Source organism: Tursiops truncatus, chromosome 1, assembly GCF_011762595.2.
Source record: "Tursiops truncatus isolate mTurTru1 chromosome 1, mTurTru1.mat.Y, whole genome shotgun sequence".
NCBI lineage: Eukaryota > Metazoa > Chordata > Mammalia > Artiodactyla > Delphinidae > Tursiops > Tursiops truncatus.
Window position 1 is genome coordinate 3012115 of NC_047034.1, and position 13066 is coordinate 3025180.

General features: G+C 38.0%; 1 long non-coding RNA gene across 2 annotated transcripts in view; it reads right to left on the reverse strand.

The window, feature by feature from the left end:
- The window catches only part of LOC117309746 (uncharacterized), a 181405-nt gene that overhangs the window by 117182 nt on the left and 51157 nt on the right, over positions 1-13066 (reverse strand). For both annotated transcript variants that reach the window (XR_004524059.2, XR_012329806.1), the window contains exon 3: positions 7862-7956. This is a non-coding gene — a long non-coding RNA (uncharacterized lncRNA). The remainder of the gene's footprint in view (positions 1-7861; positions 7957-13066) is intronic.

Consider the following 13066-nt stretch of genomic DNA (forward strand, 5'->3'; position numbering starts at 1 on the left):
TTACAATGGTGTGTTAGTTTCTGCTTTATAACAAAGTGACTCAGTTATACATATACATATGTTCCCATATCTCTTCCCTCTTGCATCTCCCTCCCTCCCACCCTCCCTATCCCACCCCTCTAGGTGGTCACAAACCACCGAGCTGATCTTCCTGTGCTATGCAGCTGCTTCCCACTAGCTATCTATTTTATGAAAGAAAGTAAATCAATAATTGGTAATCTTCCAAAAAGAAAGCACCAGGCCCAGATGATTTCACTGGTGATTAGACTAAATATTTAAGGAAGAAATGAAGTCAACTCTCTATAATCTCATCTAGACAATAGAAGCAGAGGATTACTTTCTAACTCATTTTATAAGGCCAGCATTACCAAAATACCAAAACCAGATCAAGACATTACAAGAAAGGAAAAGAAGGGGCCAATCTCCCATGAAGGTAGATGTGAAAATCCTCAACAAAATATTAAGAAATTGAATCAAACAATGTGTAAAAGGGATTATACAGCATGACCAAGTGGGGCTTATTTCAGGTATGCAAAGCTTGTTCAAAATTCAAAAATTAGTCAATGTAATCAATCACATCAACAGGCTAAAGAAGAAGAATCATAAACTTAATAGATACAGAAAAAGCATTTGACAAAATTAGACACCAATTCATTATAAAATCTCTCAATCAGCTAGGAACAGAGGAGAACTTCCTCAACTTGACAAAGAACACCTGAGAACAACCTATAGCTAACATCATACTTAGTGGTGAGAAATTAGATGCCTTTCCCTTAAATATGAGAATGAGGCAAGGATAACCCCTCTCACCATTCTTATTTAATACTGTGTGAGAAGTCCTAGCTAATACAATATGACTTTAAAAAAATACAAGGTGTACACATAGGGAAGGAAGATATAAACCTGTGTTTGCAGATGACATGAGTGTCCTATGAAGAAAAAAACCAAAGAATAGAAAAACAAAACAAAACCTACTGGAACTAATAAGCAACTATATAGAGGTTGCAGGAAATATGGTTAATATACAAAAGTCAATTTCTTTCTTATGTACCAGTAATAAAAAGTTAGAAGTTGATATTAAAATCATAATTAGTTACATTAGCATCAAAATAATTACTTAGCTATAAATTTAACAAAACTATACAGGAGCTATGTGAAGAAAACTGTAAACTCTAATAAAAGAAATTAAAGACATTTGAAAAAAATGGAGAGATACTCCATGTTCACTGGTAGAAAGATTCAATAATATTAGAGTGTCAATTATTCCTAACTAGATCTAATGTAATCTCAATCAAAAATCTCATTTTGTGGATATGACAAACTGATTTTGCAGTTTACATGGAAAGGCAAAATTCCCAGAAGAGTCAAAACAATGCTGAAAAAAAATTGGAGAATTAACTTGAAGACCTACTACAAAGTTAAATTAATCAAGACAACTTAGTACTCACTAAAGACTAGACAACTAGATCAATGGAACAGAATAGAGAGCCCAGAAATAAACTCACACAAGTTTAGTGTGACAAGTATAGTGTGACAATGTGTCTCCTTTGACAAAGGAGACAAGGTCATTCAATGGAGGAAAGGATAATCTTTTCAACAAATGATGCTAAAACAATTGGACATCCATAAGCAAAAAAAAAGTTGAATCTAGACACAGAACTTACACCTCTCACAAAAAATTAACTCAGAATATATCATAGAACATTATAGACCATGTAAAGCACAAAATTATAAAACTTCTAGAAAACAACACAGGAGAAAATTTAGATGACCTTGGATTTGACAATGTTTTTATATACAACAACAAAAGCCTTTTCCTTGAAAAAAATTAATAACTTACACATTTTACTAAAAATAAAAACTTCTGCTCTACTTAAAGACATTCTTAAGAGAATAAAAAGGCAAGCCATATAATGGATGAAAATATCTGCAAAACATACATATGATAAAGAACTTGCATCCAAAATATACAACAAACCCTTAAAATTCAATAATGAAAAAACAAACAGAAAACAAGCCAATTGAAAAATGGAAAAAAGAATTGAACACTTCAACAAAGAAGATGTATGGATTACAAATATGCATAAAAAAGATGCTCAACAGCATATACTAATTTGCAATTAAAACAACAGTGAAGTGCTACTACAAACCTATTAGAATGGCTAAATTCCAAAAACCTGACAGTGTTGGCCCTGATGCAGAGCTACAGGGACTGTCATCTTTGCTGGTACAAATATACAATGGTACTGACACTTTGGAAGACCATTTGACAGTCTCTTAGAAAGCTAAACATAGTTTTACTATCTAGCAGTTGTACTCCTAGATATTTGTCCAGTGCAGTTGAAATCTTACATCCACACAAAAGCCTACGCATGAATGTTTATAGCAGCTTTATTCATAATGGTCAGAGACTGGAAGCAACCGAGAAGTCCTTCAGTAAGTGACTGGATATACTAACTGGTATATCTATACAATGGAATATTACTCAACAATAAAAAGAAATGAGCTACAAAGCCATGAAAACACATGGAGTAACTTTAAAGGCATATTACTACATGAACAAAGTCATCTGAAAAGCTAAATACTCTTTAATTCCAACTACATGACCATTCTGGAGAGAGAACTTACTATAGAGAACGTAAAAGGTGAATGGTTTGGAAACCATTCCAAATCATTAGGGGAAGAAATGAGAGCTGAATAGGTGGAACACCCATTCATAGGGGATTTTTAGGGCAGAGAAACTATTCTGTAGGGTATTATAATGTAGGGTGCATGACATTATGCCTTTATTAAAACCCAAGACCTATAAAACACAAAGAATGAACCTTAATGTAAATTGTGGACATTAGTCATAATGTATTGATATTGGTTAATTATTTGTGATAGATATAACAAACTAATATTTGACGCTAATAAATGGAGGGGAGATTATGGGAACTCTCTGTATCATCTGCTCAGGTTTTCTGTTAATCTAAAAGTATTCTAAAAAAAAGTCTAATATAAATTGAGTGGTAGAACCCAGAAGAGAATTAAAATAAAAGAAAAAACATTCAGAAATAAAGACTAAACCAAAAGAACACAAGAGTAAATAAATACAATATGTAATAACTTAAGAGAAATAGGTGAAAAGAAAAAAAAAATGAAAGAAATGAAGAAAGAAATAAAAAGTATTAGAGAGAAATTGGTAAATTAGAAGCAAGTAAAGAAGCTCAACATATATAACAGGAGTCTCTGGAAAAGTAAAGCAATGCAGTGGAATAGAACAATAGTGACAATAAAAACCTGTAATTCAAAAAAATGTTTCAAACATAAGGTTAAGATTTGAAACTCCATATTGAAATGATCCACCATGTTCCCTGGGAAATTGACCCAGAACAAACAATATCAAGCGTGGTAGAAGAATAATGACCCCTTAAAGATGTCTGCACCCTAATCTTCAGAATTGTATGTTTCCTTGCATGACAAAGGGACTTTACAGCTGTGATTAAGGTTAAGGACCTTGAGACGAGATTATCCTGTGCTGAGTGGGCCCTATCTAATCACACGACTCCTGAATGGAGGAGAACTTTTCCTGGCTGTGGTGGGAGAGCAATGTGACTACCGAAAAAGGATCGAGGGAGATATGATGGTGCTGGCTTTGAAGAGGAAGGAAGGGGTCCATGATCCAAGGAATGTGGGCGGCATCTCGAAGCTGGAAAAGGTGAGGAAACATATTGTCCCTTAGAGCCTCCAGCAAGGAATACATCTTTGCTGATATGCTGGTTTTAGCCCACTGAGACCCTTTTTTGATATCTGACCTAGAGAACTGTAAGAGGATAAATTTGTGTTGCTTTAAGCTGTTAAGTTTGTGGTATTTTATTACAGCAACAATAAAAATCTAACGCACCAAAAACATTTAATAAAATCCTTGGACCTTAAAGATAAAAATTCCAAGCAAGAAAGAAATTCAGAATGCAATTAGACTTTACAATGGCAATGCTACTGAAGGGCAGCAATGACAGAAGACAATGGAGTAACTTTTTAAGATGACCAAAGAACAAAGTGTGAGACAAGATTTTATATTCAGTTACCAACAAATTGTTAACAACATACAAGTTCATGATGAATACCCTTACACCCTTCCTGAGGAATCTTTCAGAAAATGAACTTCAAAGAATAAAAATGACTAGAAACACATTGACATAAAAACTATTTTCCTTAAAATTGAGACTGATGGCATAGGAGAAAGAAAATACAAATGTAAAAACCTGAATATTAAAAGAAAATTTGATATAAGGCATGAAATACTTTCTCTTTAAAAAGCAAGAACTTATACCTAGTTCTGTCTACTGAAAAGGAAACAATGAGTGTGACAACCCAGGTGTGACACATGCAACTAGTACCTAAATCCATGCTCTGTTCTCTACGGATTGGACCATTTCCTATGGAAAAGAACCTGAGGATCCTTAGCAAAAAGGTTTTCCAGGTCTGGGACAGGAAACATGCAAAGATGGCTGAAATATCTTGTAATACAATATAGCCATGAATCTATCAAAAACTATTCAAGTAGTTTCAAAAGATCTCAAGAGTCAAATTGAAGAGCCTCCCATGGGCTAACATGATTTAATTTGAACACCAATGAAAATAATAGGTGCAATGTACAGAAATATATTAAATGTTTACTTCCATGACTTTATTATAATGCCAATAAAAAGACCTAACTGATCACCATCAGAATATGCTAAGAACTGAAATCATTATTTTGGAAATGGGTACATAAAGAATCAAACATTTACCCTGCGTTTCCCATACTAATATACCATTGGATAACCTAAGAGTAGATCAGAGGAAGTTTCACTTTATAATAGTATTCCACCTAATAAATGAAGAAGAAAGAATAGAGCTTGAATATTACTATTTTCTTCCCTAAAGAACTACTTGATCTAAGCATTGAATATCAATGTCCGCTAACATCACAAAAGAGAGAAAATCAGACATTTTTTGCCTTCTGATAAAACACCCCACCACCCATGAAATTGTATTGGAAAAATATCTAATCCAAATCTGATCAAAATTTTAGCTCCAACTACCAATATTCAGGATATACAGAAGACAGAGGAAGCTATTCAAGTACATTAAAAAAAAAACCCTGTGTTTCTTTAACAACAACGCAACAAAAAATAAAAGAGGGAGAAATAAAAGAGAAATAAAAGGGAGAAAGAAGTAGGGACAGAGAAGAAAACCAACAATTGAAAGAAACATAAAAAATCATCTTACTTGGGTTCTGATTCAAATAAACTATAAAATAAATCCATTTATAGCATTTATGAGATAGTGGGAAGTTTGCATGCTTACTGGATATTTGATAATATTTTTAAAATTGTTCAATTTTTTAGCTAGGATATTGATATTTTCACTATATTAATAAGTGAGTTGTTTTTACAGACATATACTGAAATGGAGAGATGAAATACTAGGATGTTTGGGACTTACTTCAAAAGTTTACAGGCTGGAGAAAGTAGATACATTATAGGCGATGGGGTAGAGTATAAGAGTGGATAATTGCTGAAGCTGTGTGATAAGTTTTCGGGATTTTGTTATATTATTTTCAAATATGTTTGAAATTCTCAATAATAAAAAAGATTTTAAAAAAATTCAATAGTATTTGCATTTCTCTAGCCTTCTGATGACTATTTCGCTCTTCAAGATTACTGTGTATTACTGAACAACATCACGAAGCATTTTAAGATCTCTAAGTAATTTGGAATATAATGATATGGAATGGAGATCCGAATACATGAAAATTTCCCTCTTAACTATGTTTCCTCCACCCCTTCCAGACTGACAATTATGGATGAGGAAGATGGGAACAAAGGACTGAGACAGGATTAGCTTAGCCTTGGCAGCGGGTCAAAGGGAAGAGCTGTCATAACCCAGCAGCCCTCCAGGAATTTCTCTTTTGAGACAGGTTAGCCTTGAATCTAAATTTGAAACAGACATGATTGATTTTCTTTCTACATTGAGTAAACCCAACCCTCATTTGGGCCAAGAGGGAAGCTACAGATAGATGTTGCAAATATTACAGATTTAGAGTGCTTAGTAGCTGAGTTCATTGCTTTGTTAATGGGACTACATCATTTGTTTCCTTTATATTGAATTTAAAAACCTACAATGCTTGCTTTTCTCATTTTCACTAATATTATCTCACAATAATTGTAAAGACATTTGATGTTTTCCACCTATACTCCCTAATCTCTGAATAATATTTCTTATGTGATCTTTGTGAAGAGAGAAATGTTAAAATTTATTAAAAGTTATATTCTACTGTCCCCTAATTTGAATTTAAGAGCTTAATAAGAAGCTGTTTGAATTTCTAGTTTCTCCCCTCCTGGGGATGAAACGGGATGTAGCAGTAGCATACATCCAGCTGCAGGATAGTATTGGCAAGCACAGCAATGAATTTTCACTGAAAACCCCACACACTGAATGCTTCATTTTTCTTTTCTTTCTTCTTTTTTTTCCAAGAAATCCCCAATCTATGAGATATGTGATGCCATTTGTGCCAGAATGCTTTGCATAATAATACTCTCCTTCAGTTTTCCAGGCTCACATAGAAGAATTACTAAGGAAACTAGGCAGTAACATCAACAAAAAAGAAAATTGCCCATTTTTCACTGATACTGCTCTTATTCTTCTAATTTTTTTTAGCAATTTTATCTTTTTAAATGTAAATACTTGTAAGAGTATTTACAGAAAAAGATATCCAGTTATTAACATTTCAGGTATAATTATTACTCTTCCTAATCTCTACCTTTTCCAAGGAGCAGTTTTCTTTAGAAGTATTACTACTTCTCCACTTGTGCGGGCCCTCAGACATCTTCAAATAAATGTCTGTAGGTGGGACTCTCTGATTATAAAGGCTGAGTGAAATTAATGTTTTTAATGTACCAAGGTGTGAAGTATGAACTTCAGCTGGGCTTCCATAAAGAACTCTGTTGACTCCGTGGTTGAAGCTACAGAAGATCTGTCTCAAATGTCGCTATTGAAGCCTTTTACTAGCTCTCGTGCTAATCAGCAAGGAGAGCCTGCAGCTTCGTATAACGTGGAGTCAGAGTGCTGACAAGCAGCTTATCAGCGTTAGTGATAACCGCTGTGTTTCAGCAGCCAGGATCAGAAGACGCTCTCCACATTTGCCTTCTCTTTTTCAGAACTGAATACTTAACAAATCAGTAGACTGTTGCCAGGAGCCTTGCCTGCAAGATGCTGCCTTTGAGGATGTTTGCAAGCCTTTAAAAGAGTAACCAGAATGCATTCCATTCCTTATGAATTTCTTAGTTTATGGGAAGGACAGAATTATAAGGTGTCCTCGTAGGGAACATTAGACACATCTAATATTCTAATCAATTTCTGTATATCTGCATATCTCTTAAGACTGTTATCATATTTTGAAGCATTTCAAAAGATGCAGCTTTCCGGGTGCTGATGTCAAGCTACACTTGACCCTGACAAGCGGGGTTCTGAGTTAAAACTTCAGAGCCCCTCCAGATCCTCCAGTTTATAAATCCTTGCTAAATTTAGAAGCCTTGACTTGGTGAACCATCTTCAACACACAGAAGTGGTTCCACTTATGAATCATTTATTAATTCATTTCCTCATTTACATCATGGGTCAGTCAATATTATTTACTGAGCATCTATTTTGTGCTGTAAGTACTGGCTTACATGCTGCTCATGTACAAGAGGATAAAACAATCTTGAAAGAACTCACAATCCATGGAGGATACAAACATAGAACCTTTGATCAAGTACCTCTGGCAGCAAGGGAAAAACAAAGAATACTCCTTGGGCAGCAAGGCAGGCTTCCCAGAGGAGGTAACACTTACCCTAGGCCTTAAAGAACGAGGATTCTGTGAAAAGGAGTATTGGTACCTTTTATAGTGTGTTCTTTATTGGGCCAATGGGGCCTCTCCCTTGTCCCCTGAAAAAAAATAAAATAAAATCATGATTATAAGCTATGAACAATGCTTTGATCTTGGGTGTCAAGAAATTCCATCTCCAGAAAGTCCCTGTTAAAATGTGAAGGAGGTTGGCTCATTAACTCACTTATAGGACTTTTAATAACTCTCCTGTTACATCACACAACTGATATGAGGTTCAAATGATAAGATATTTGGAAAATCACATTCTTTGTCAATTATAAAGTACAATGCAACTGTTAGATATTTGTGATTCTATCCCTATTGTCATGGTAATACCATTCCTACTGTAATAAGGATTATTTTATCAGTTTTCTGGATCTGACAATATAACTGGGAGAAAATTAAAAAATACAAATGGTTTTGAAATATTTTTGTTATACCATAGTGAATACTTCCAAACAGGTTTATTAGGGAAAACTTTGCCATGAAGAAAAGTCCTTTTGTGTTACTAGAGAGACAGGATAACAGGCTAGATTCTCCCATCTAGTTTAGAAATTACAATGATCTCCACCTGGTTGTGACGCTCTGGAATTTCAGGGTCCAGCCACCACTCCCTCTTTTCAACAAGGCGGCTTCATCCTTCATCTGCTTCTCCACCCACAGGTCGGCGCAAAAAGTTACCCAGCGGCTAGCCTACACCCAGACTTAGGGTGCCAACAAATTAAAGACCCCAAAACTATTTTTGAAGGATGTTATTTGATATTTCAATTAGAAGCATCAAAGCAGTTAAACATTTAAAAAACCTCCATTGCATTATCTCAGTCTTCATATATCTCAGTCTTCAATTCTTTATAAACTAAGAATTGTTTTTATTTTTAATACACGTGGGAGAAGAACCACAAATGTTTCTGTGCTTAAGGCTCCCAAAGGGTCGTCAATGCCCCACCTGGGAGTTTCAAAGCGCGTTCACAGTCTCCTGCGGTTCTAAACTCCAGTAAACCGAGGGAAGAGTGGACGCCACATTCTCTGAGCGTCTCTGCCCTGGACACCGAAGGCGGACACATGGTGCTGGACGGACAGGAAAGGATATTTGCAAACCTGAGGCCACTCCTGTGGACGCCGGCATCAGCATGCAGCAGCTTTCCGCCCGCTGGGCGGTTCCCGTCTCCTAATAAAACGTCCCACATTTGAAAGGGGCCTGGGCCCCAGCCTTCCCGTCTCCCCCATGCCACGCACAAAAGCACGGATTTGAGGTGCACCAGGGGTACCCAGAGTGTGCAAAGACCCCCTTCGTACCTTTCTCCTGGTCTGAAGTAGCCTCCGCTGAGGTCAGGGGAGACGGGGCGCATCAGCCCACAGAGCCCCGCGTCCACCTGAAGGGGCCTGCGTGGGAGGTGAGCAAAGAGGGCTCCACCCCCTCAGACGCGTCTGCGCAGAGCGGTCAGCAGGACGCGCCCAGGTGTAAACCCAACTGAAAAGGTGAGGGCGGGGCTTAATGCTGGTGTGGTGATGTAGTCAGAACACACCCTGGCCAATAGAGCAGGACGTTCAAAGTAGTAAGTCCCCCCACCTTACATCTCTGAATCCCCTGCAACGTTTCTCACAAGCCCCCTTTCCTCTTCCGTCTCTTCCTTTTGCACCACAGCTGCTCCTTGCCTTCGGCGGCAAAATTCTCCCAGTTCCGGCCATGACTCCTGCCTTTGCACAGACACCCCTTTCTCCTGCTTCACCACCACGCGCAGTCGCTTCATGATGACATCCTGTCACGGGAGCCCAAGCCGAGAGAGCTGGTGTCGAGCTGGCACATGCAGAAGGGGAGGGCCCTGAGTGGGACGCTCTAAACATTTGACGTTTTGGACAAAAAGTAATATTTGCCCCAGCACAGTTGTCACTTCCGAAAGCTGAACACAGAACCCTAAGTATTTGGGTGCAGGTGACACTGAGAATCTAGGGCAGAGTCTCTGTGGGTCCAGGAAAATCACCCACAGAGTCGTGACTACTCTCAGAGCCACCACGGATTGGAAACCTACTACGTGCCCGGGAGCTTTACGTATTTTAGTTTTCCTCCGAGCGATGTGATGGGATGGATCTTATTATCCCTGCCTTGCAGCTGAAGAACTAGAGAAAATCAGGGAGCCTAGATGATCTCCGGCTAATTACAGCAGGCAGCGTGCGGGCCCCATGTGTTTCCCCTAAAGGGGAGGGTGTTAGAGGCGGTGGTAGCTTCTCAGATAGACAGAGCTTTGCCAAAGACAGCAGGCCCCCCGTATCTCCCCCGGATGCCAGGCCTGGCCCAGCCTCTCTATAGATTCTAAGACTGTTGACATCAGCGCACTTTGACCTGCCCCGGGTGGGACGCGAGCTCTCCCCTCTCACAGCAGCCCTAGGCGTCTGCTCTCCAGTGAGGCTGCAAAGGGAACAGCCATCTGGGTGGCGGCCACCCACGCCAGCTTTGGGGCAGTTCATGCCAAGGACTAGAAAGCGATCTTTCTCTTCCTGACTCTTCCCCTCCCCCCTCCTTCAGATGGGAAGGTTCACATTTTTCTTAGAGGTAAAGGGGGTTAAATCTCCGTGGGCCATTCTTTGAGCTGTAAAACAAAACAATAAAAAGGTTCTGTAAGCTCTAACACCTTTTATACATTTTGCAGTTAAAAGAGAAGAAAGAATAGTGCGCCCCTAGCAAGACACTTAGATACTTTCCACCTGAACCTCTCACATTTCCATTTCTCTACACAGCCTCCAGCAATATTCTAGATTGGGGTCAATATTGCTTTCTTTTTAAAATAACAAGAAGTATAAACCCTCCCATGTTCCACGTTAATGGGAGGGACATAGAAACACGAGTTAAAGGCTGTTTGTATTCTGTTTTTCATGCTGAAGTGATCCTTGTAAAACCCAGTTCCCTGTAGAATTAATGGCCTTTTTCTCATGCTTTAGGGCAGAAGCTGATCACCAGTCTGGGTCAGGGAGAACACTTCCCGGTGTAGGATTGCAGAGTTAAATGTGTGGTGAGGAATGTGGGCTTTACTTTGATGCCCCGATGCAGGTGCCGTAGGACACGGCACTGCACCCTCTGTTTCTCCAAAGGTGCTGGTGGACAAGCTGAGACCACCGGAAACACCCACCCCACGAGCCCCTCTGATGGCTCTGAGTGGACAGCAGGTGTCTGTAAGTGAAAAGTCTGGACTCAACCAACTGGAACGATTTTTAACACTGTGTGAAAGACCATCTTTCTGGGCAGGGACAGATGCAGGAGGCACTCGGACCACATTTGCTTTCACTCAGAAGTTGCTGACATATTTTTGTGTACAGATTAAAACTTGTATGTCTATTTTAAACCCAAGCAGAGGGAAATCATATGTTCTCGGAAACAGGAAAAACTACAAGAAAAGTACACATCATACAGATATTTAATTACTTTAAATGGAGATGGCTGCTATAGCTATAAAGTTGGCCAAATTTTATATTCTAAAGCAGTGCTAGCAGAGCTTCCTGTGATAGTGGGAATGTTATATGGTAGCCACTGACCACATGTGGCTACTGAGTACTTAAAATATGGCTAGTGTGACCGAGGTGCTGAAACTTTAATAAAAGTAAATTTAAATTGATATCGTCACATCTGGCAAGTGACTACAATATTGGACAGTGCAATTTTGAAGTGTAGGGAGTATTTAACATTGGATGTGATGAGCTTATTAAAGGAACATTAGCAAATTCAGTGTGGTTTCTCTACTGTTGATGAATATATTTTGTCTCACACCAGGCAGGGGTTTGAAGTCTGATAAGGTTCACAAGGAAAGAAGAGGCATCAGATGTGTGCTTTCACTCCATCTACAGCCCTGCCTTAAGGTGATAAAAATTAGCCCAACAAGTATTGAGAAACACCGGTTCTGACTCTTTCACTCACTCTCACTTCTAACTTGCCTCATTACACTGTGAATGTAAGAGAGATTTTTTAGAAGAACTTACTAGTTGAGGGAAGACTTTGTGGTCCATTTCTACTCTCTCCACTATTTTTGAAAGACCAATAGTATGAAAGAGTTGAAAAGGCATATAACCAAACAATTGCCAAGATACTTTTTGGCCAACCCAGTATTTGCAGAATCCTAACCAGTGGACCTCCTTTTACTCCTCTAACACATCTGAAAACTTTCCAGGCAGTGTGCTTAGCATGTCTTTTTGCTCAATGGTAGCTTTGATGACTGCTGCTGGGGTGATCTCTTTCATCGAATGGAGCAATTCGGCTCTTGATGTGTCCACATCACAGAAAATATGGGAGTCGAAATCCCAAGAATACTGAACTATTCAATCAAGTGGTGACAAACATACTTATTCAATGTCACTGACCCACAGAGAGTACCATACTCTATCTTCAGAGAATAGGAATGGAACCCTCAATTATGGCAGCTGAGTAGTAACCTTGGCCAATACTGCAGTGGGAAACTCAGCTTGCAGTATACCTGATGAAGCCTTTATGTCAAGAAATGTGACGTGGAAGTCAAAACTAAATGGTAAGAAAACTTGAAAGGCCTGTAGCAACTTATTAACAGAGAAGACATTGTAAAGAGTATAACAAAATAAAGAGACCAGGGAAAATTGTTCTTGAGTATTAGCTATCTTTGAAGAGTATCATAAGACTGAATTTCCATAAATTGAACTGAATCTAATTCATCCTTGTTCTCCTGGTTCTTAATGCTTTTTTTCCCAGGAAATATTAAACAGACATATTATTAGAATAAAGAAAAGCAGAACGTCATTGTTGTATGGAAAGTGTTAAAAATAAAAATACTAACATCTTATTTACTTTGGAGATATCAATTTGCTTCTTAAACATTTAATTTTACTGTGTTAGATTCTAAATGGTGGTAATTTGTGATTTAAAGCATTTAGTTTCCCTTAACACCACTTTAACAGCTGATATTTGTGATTAATTATATATATATCTTTTAAATCAATGTTTTATCATTTTATTAAAATTATGTTTTTAAAGAGCTTATGGTCCCTTGGATAGAATTAGTTAATTTATACTAATGATGTTTTTGATTAAGATAATTTCTTTTTCTTTGGATTCATGTGGTTTTCGGAAATTTTGTTTAATAGTTCAATATTGAGGTTGCATTTTATTAATTGGATCTGGGATTTGATTTCTTACATGTTAAATGTTGTAGC